The sequence below is a fragment of the Leptonychotes weddellii genome, chromosome 13 (assembly GCF_054177405.1).
Source record: "Leptonychotes weddellii isolate Sample4059 chromosome 13, ASM5417740v2, whole genome shotgun sequence".
In the NCBI taxonomy this organism is placed as follows: domain Eukaryota; kingdom Metazoa; phylum Chordata; class Mammalia; order Carnivora; family Phocidae; genus Leptonychotes; species Leptonychotes weddellii.
In genome coordinates, this window is record NC_138381.1 from 54,475,968 (window position 1) to 54,482,958 (window position 6,991).

Sequence of the window (6,991 nt, forward strand, 5' to 3'; positions counted from 1 at the left end):
TCCCCGAAAAGATGGCGTTCCCAAACACTGTATAAGCGAGCTGGCCGATGTCTGTCTCAGGACCAGCGCATGGACAGGTGGACCTGTTAGTGCCCAGAGGGGACCAAGTCGGACGGCGGAGGTGGGGCCTCCTCCTTCCCACCGCACTGGAGGGCACCCGGGCCCCTGCGAGCCTGCACCACGCCCTCACGGCCCCAGAGGCAACTCCTGGGTGTCCAGGGAAAGGTGGAGGCAGGCCCGGTGGTGTGCCTCAAGAAAGGAAGCCTCAGAGACTGGAAGGTAGGCCAGCTGACCAGAAACCTGGAACCCAAACCATTCATTCATCTCTCAACAAACGCCTGGGGCGCTTCCAGGGTGCCCCGCGCTGATACCTGCCCTCTCCGAGGTTCATTCCGCAGCCTGCGATATTAGTGGGTAAAAGATGCTATCATGAAAAATTAAAAGGGGAGAAGGAAGAAGGAGAGGGTTGAGGCACATTTTCCCTGGGGATGGCAGGGAAGACCCGGTGGAGAGAGTGATGCGGGGTGAGAGTCACCCATAAGAGTCTGTGGGAGAACATTCCAGGCAGAGGGAACAGGGGTGTCACGCTGGAGGCCGCAACAGGCCTGGCTGTCAGTGCTGCCCAGGCCTCTGCATGACTTAATATGAGAAGAAATGGTTATATCCAAATATTATTTTGTGACTTAATCTTCAACCTTAACATTTTTTATTATAGACATCTTTAAACATAGGCAAAGGTAGAAAGAATAGAGCATATGAACCCCTAAGTCACTCACCTTCTATACTTATTAGTATTCTTCAGGTTTTCCTTCATCTATTCTCCCCTCCCAGCTTTTGTCTATTGTTTTTCCCAAACTCTAAAGCAAATCCCAGACAGCACATCCTTTTATCCATAAATGTTTCAGCATGTACTGCTGACATAAGGAAATTTTTAAAAATTATCACACCCAATAAAGTTAACAATACTTTTGTGATAGCCAATCCCTTGTCCATTTGCCAATTTCACTTGTCTCAAAGTGTCTTTCTACAGGTGGTTTGTTTGAATCAGGACCCAAACGGGGGGCCTTAGGCTTCTGTGGTTGGCATCCCTCTCTCTCTTTTACGCCTCTGTGACCTTTTTTTAAATTGAAGTGTAACTGCCATAAAATATCCTATTAGTTTCAGGTGCACACAGTATTGACTTGGAATTGCTGTGCCTTATGAAGCGGTCCCCAGAATAAGGCTAGTTACCATCTGGTGTTCTGGTCTCTTGACCTGGGTTCACTCTTCGGGGCTGTGTGTGGGGCCCCGCCTGGCTGTGCTGGCATTTCCACCTGTGAAATGTGAGCACTGAACCCTCCCTTCACCTTCCTTACTGGACACCTGATGGGACACCTGCATAGAGCCAGGGATTAGAAATCGTCACCATTTCCTGTGGCCCAGCTGGGCACACAGAGTACAATCGAAGCACGCTGTCTCGAAGGTGGGCAAGTCTTCATTCTGCCCTGGAAGGGTGGTCGGGGTGGGTGTGTGTTGGGGGGGCAGCAGACAGGCTGACACAAAGCAAGGCTCATCAGCACACTCCTCGGCAGGTGCACGTGCGGCCAACACACAGCTGGGCCAACCAGCGATCACAGGCCTGACCGTCCCCTGTCACATTAGGCAAACTCTCCAGGAGCCCCGTTTTCTGCCCTTCCCCCAGATACCTCCCACAAAACAAACAAATGCGCAAAACCAAAACAGAACATGACCCTTCCAAAGGGGCAGATCCTAGTCGAGGGCACCATAAACTTGCCCCCTTGAGACAGCAGTCCAAGAGCACAGGATTCACGAGTTGAGGGCGAGTGGCAGCCAGCCACAGCCACCCTCCCCTCTAAGCCCTTCCATTACATGCTCACCGCCTACAGGGGAAGACCTGTTAGGAGCCGTACTTTCCGGAGAAGGAAACGAGGCACAAAGCAGAAAGGCTCCGAGGTCTGGTCGCCAGGCACTTGAGCCCAGGTGGCCTGCTGCCGCGCCCCTTCCTGTCCTCTGTGTCACACTGCACCCCAAACCCAGAACAGGTGGGCTAGCCCCCTGGAGAGACTTGGGGGAGAAACTGAGGCTGGAGATGGATTTTGAGGAGAACGAAGGAGAAAAGAATAAAGGGCAGAGAGAGAGAGGTGGGGAGGGAAGAAGAGGGGAGCAGACCAGAGTGGGGCGTGTCAGATGGTGAGGCTGGAGGTAGTGTGGACCGAAGGAGGGGCATCAACCCCCTTTGCCCAGGGAATGATCTCCACGCCAACCCTCCGCCCGGGGCCAGTCTGAGAGAGAGAGCGGTGGGTGAGCTCTTTCGCCCCCATCCAGGACATAGACCGCACCAGGAATTGCCCCAGCGGGCCCAGCGACCTCGCCAGAACCTAGATCCTCGAGCTTAGCAAAACATTTTTATCCTGCTAACACTTTAGCCTGCATGACAGCTGCAGTAAGACTGAATTTTAGGCTTTGAGATAAAATAGGAAGCAAATGAGATGTGTACTCTTTTATCCCTTTCAAAATTCAAGGTGTGCACGTGCGTGTACGGGAGAGGTGCCCTCCGTGTGTCGTTCTGGGGAAAGAAAGCAGGTTTTCCCTTGCTCTTCCCACTCCCGGGTAGAATCTCCCACCTCCCTCCACCTGCAGAAGCAGTTTTGTCCCCTGGATCCTTTCAGTTGTCCTACTGGGAATTCTTCCAGCTCCAACTTGCCTTTCCTCCCTTGCTCCTGACTTCAGTGCTGTGCGGGGGGAGTGGTCCCGGGAGGGAGAAGTCCCGGGACTTCAGGGTTCCTAAAGTCCCTCTCTGCTTTAGGATCCCTGAAGCTCCTGGCTGTGTGCAAACTTCATTCCTTTTTATCAGCGCAGGAGACCCTGCCTGAAGACAGTCTCCCCAGATGGCTCAGGGCTCCTGAGGCCAGCATGGGGTGAGGCGGGATGGGCCTGGAGGCCAGAGCTCTGCCAAAGGCGAAGTGAGCTACCACAGCGTTTTCTTTTGCCTTTATATTGTCTCATGTGTGGGGTTTTGGAATCCACAGAAGATGGATAGGCAGAGGATGTAGGAACATCACTTAATTTTCTGTGTTGAGATTCAAGACACTTCAAGGCAGAAACTCAGAACACCCTAAATTGAAAGGAGACCCCCCCGCCCATGGTAAGAGGCTCCTGGGAGCTGGTCTCCGGGTCCCTCGGGGAAATTTTCTAGCACCAAGAGTGGAAGCAAACAGGATTGCTTGAATGTGCTCAGAAGAGGGTACTTCAGTGAGAAAAGCTGCTCCCTCCCATTGGAGTGTCGCTGGAAGTCTCTAAATGGGACCCCTGTAGCTTTTTGTCTAGAGACCTGCGGGACACAAAAGCTTGCAGAGTGCAGAGAGGTTGCTGCAGGGCTCAGTGGCCCCCTGAGTCTGTGTGTGGTTCTGAGCTCATGTGGTCTACTCACCAGGAACTTGAGATGCCAACTCTAAAATGAAAAAAGGAAGAAAGAAGAAGAAAGAAAAAGAAGAAGAAAGAAAAAGAAAGAAAAGAAAGAAAGGAAAGAAAGAAAGAAAGGAAAGAAAGAAAGAAAGAAAGAAAGAAAGAAAGAAAGAAAGAAAGAAAGAAAGAAAGAAAGAAAAGAAAGAAAGAAAAGAAATCTTGAAGGAATGATGAAGGATGTGATGAAAGTGTGAGACATGGAATTTGTCAGCCTTCAGTGAGTCCAAAGGTTCAATTTGGGACACTCGAGAAAACCAAGAAAGCACCGTCTGCTGAATGGTCTTTAGCGAGGCTTTGTTTGCGGTCAGGTTTTCTTCTGCCCCGACTGCACTGAACAGCTTCGGAAAGGGAAGTCATCTGTATCCAATGCCTCTTCCTGGACCTGAGGCCCAAACCAGCCAACAAATCCAAGCGCCTGAGGACCTTGGGGCTGTGTGAGGCCCTGCCCTCCCTCCTGTCCCCTCCACAAGGAGCTCCTGGCCCTGCGCTGTGACAGTCCAATCACCCGGCATGATACAAAATTCCAGACTGAATGAAATGCCATCGGGAAGAGCTGTATATTGGAGGTTTTGGTATCTTTCCATGACTGATTTTACTAATTTTATGCTAGAAAAGAGGTTAATTGTTTTTTTTCCCCACAGTGGGTTGACTGCAGATTTTTTTTTTTTTTTTTGTATTCGTTATCTTTTCCCTTTTCCTATCCATTCCCACGTGGCTAGGTTTTCCTCTTTGACCAAAGCAGAGAAAGGCAATGGAGCGATGCCCTGAAGTTGCATGGTGGGCTGCCTCCTCCTATGAACGGGGGGGACCACGTGTGCTTCCCAGAGCCGCCCCAGCAGTTTGCCTTGGTGATCCCAGGTCCTAGGGCTGTGTGGTCTGCTTATTCAGATATCGCAAGGGCTGGATTTGAACTTCCAAAATGGCAAATGTAAATGGTTTCACTGCAAATGGTTATCTGGTGTTCACAACACACTGAGCGTTTGAATATTTATTGTGAGTGCGCAGCATTTGTCAGAGAACATACAAAGATCTCTTACGGCAATTATCTTGTTCCAGCTTTAAAATATCAGCTGTCACTTCTTTCACGGGTCTTGTGAGAAAGGAAAGTCCCTCTTTCTTTAACTCTCTTTTCCCTTGAACGCAATTACCACCTCATTCACGGCTCTTTGTGGCCACCTAATCTTGCTGATTATGCTGGTGACATGGCCACAAAGCGACATGACTGACGTACCTGACAGCTCTGGCTGGTGACAGAGCGGCCACAAAGAGGGACAGCCCTTTGTGGGATGAGTCCCACTGACCGCCTAGCTCTGAGGAACGCAGGGCGGGAAGGTGCACACAGGGAGGGAGGGCAGGGCGACCCCTTCCTCACCCGCGGGGGTCCCTTGCTTTTAACTTGATAGCCTGGTGCCACGAAGAGCAAGGACTCCTGAGCACACCTACAGAATTCGTCCATTGTTGCCTCAACACAACACTCTGCACAATGACGCAGGCAGGTCTGGAGGCCCGGCTTCCGTGGGGCCACCGGGGCCTAATCTGCCTTCCCCAGGCCCTCCCTGAGTCCTGCCCCACCCCCACCAGGCTGGGGGGGCCGCTGCAGCCAGGAGCCCAGCTGCACACCTGGTGCAGGGACCCCATGCACCAAATCTCCATGTGCAGCCATCCCGGGTCGGAAGGAAGCAGATACACTAAACTGACCTGGTGCAGGGACCCCCAAAGAAGGGCCCTCAAGCTGACCCCTAGCTCGACTCCTTGGTGCAGGAAGTGACCGTGAGATTCGCCCCTTAGATGGCTCAGCTAGCATCAAATACATTGGGTTGGTTATATGCTCTGAATTTTGGTCTTTTCCCCTCACCTTTCCTTTTTGGACAACAGCAGTACTACATATTGATTATTTAAACATTATCCAACCTCCCATAATGCAACCTGGTTGTCATCGCAGAGCATGTTCTCCAAAAGGTTCTCTGTGCATTTATTAACATCCACACCATTGGTAGTCATTCATCTTACAGAAAAGATTGCACCATGCATACTGTCTTACAACTTAACTTTTTTCTTTATTCTATCGTGGCCATCTTTGAATGACTGACATTTTTAGTAACTGATCTTTCGTCAGTTTTAGGGATAGCTCAGGCTTGGGCTTGAGGGGAAGCAGTCGGCAACCCTAAGAATCAAAACTCACCTCGCTGGCTGGAGCCCACTCTGCAGCCATTGCTCTGGGGGAACTGACTCAGCACCCTGAAAACAGGCTTGCTTCATGTCTAAAGATTTAAGTAGCATAATAAAATTAAAAAAAAAAAAGATTTAAGTAGCTAGAAATGTGGAAAACTTTTGGGGGCTTAGGATGGACATTAAAATAACAAAAACCCTTATCAACTGAACTTCAATAAAAACACAAACAGAAAACTAAACTTCAAATGCAACAGCGCAACCAGAAGCACTGTGACGAAAGGTACCCAGGCATGGTGAATATTTCACTTCCCAAAGGCAGGGCAGGTTGGGGGAGCAGCCCTGCACTGAAGAATGACCGAGACATCCTTCCAGATCTCTCAGACCCTCTGGGATCTCCAAGGTGACCGGCCAGAGGAAACCAAGCCACCCAGCTCTGTAAGTGGTTTCTCACCGTGAACACCAAACTGAAACACTTTGTAAGCAGGGCTGATGGACAGCATCCAGCTACCTGGTTACTTCTGCTGGCTGAGAGTTCCCACGCTGGGCCCTGGAGAGGGACCCCAGCCTCTGTGGTTCAGTAGAAACACCTGGGAGAAGAGTGAGGATCTAGAGTGCAGGCTCTTCAGAAGGAAAGAATCCATCTAGAATTTTACTGGAAGGTGTCACTTCAAAAGCCTTCTGAGTGGCGCCTGGGGCGGGGGGCTCAATTGGTTAAGCGTCTGACTTCGGCTCAGGTCATGATCTCAGGGTCCTGGGATCAAGCCCCGCATCCGGCTCCTTGAGCAGCGAGGAGTCTGCTTGTCCCTCTCTCTGCTTCTGCTCCCTCAAATAAATAAATAAAATCTTTTTTTTTAAAAGCCTTCTGAAAAGGGCTACTGTCAATAGGTAATATTTGGTTGCCCAATTAATTGGCCCAAATACCTTAATTAATAAGTGATAACTTCCAACAAGTTTACTGAATGTTGGCAGAAAAAGTCTCTTACTAAACTCATTTGTTACGTTTACCTTTTAAAACATCATTACAAAAATTGTTAATATTTGAACATGTTAGAAAATTTGGATAGTCCAGCAAAGGCAAGCTTTCCCCCTACCTCAGTCCAGAGGTTCTGGGGTTCTGCTGTTACAGGGCGCTGTCATGGGAGGGTAGTCCGTGCAGGATCCTAGCTGTTTTAAGACAAGAGGACGTCTAGGCTGGCAGCTCCATGGTGGCCTACGTGGCCCAGGGCGTCATCCTCTGCCCTGCCATTCTCAGAAGTGGCTTCTTGTCCACATATTTGTCAATACTTGGTCACAGATGGCTGTCATTGCTCCGGGTTGCATGTGACAGCATCCAGAGCCCAAAGGGAAGGATGGT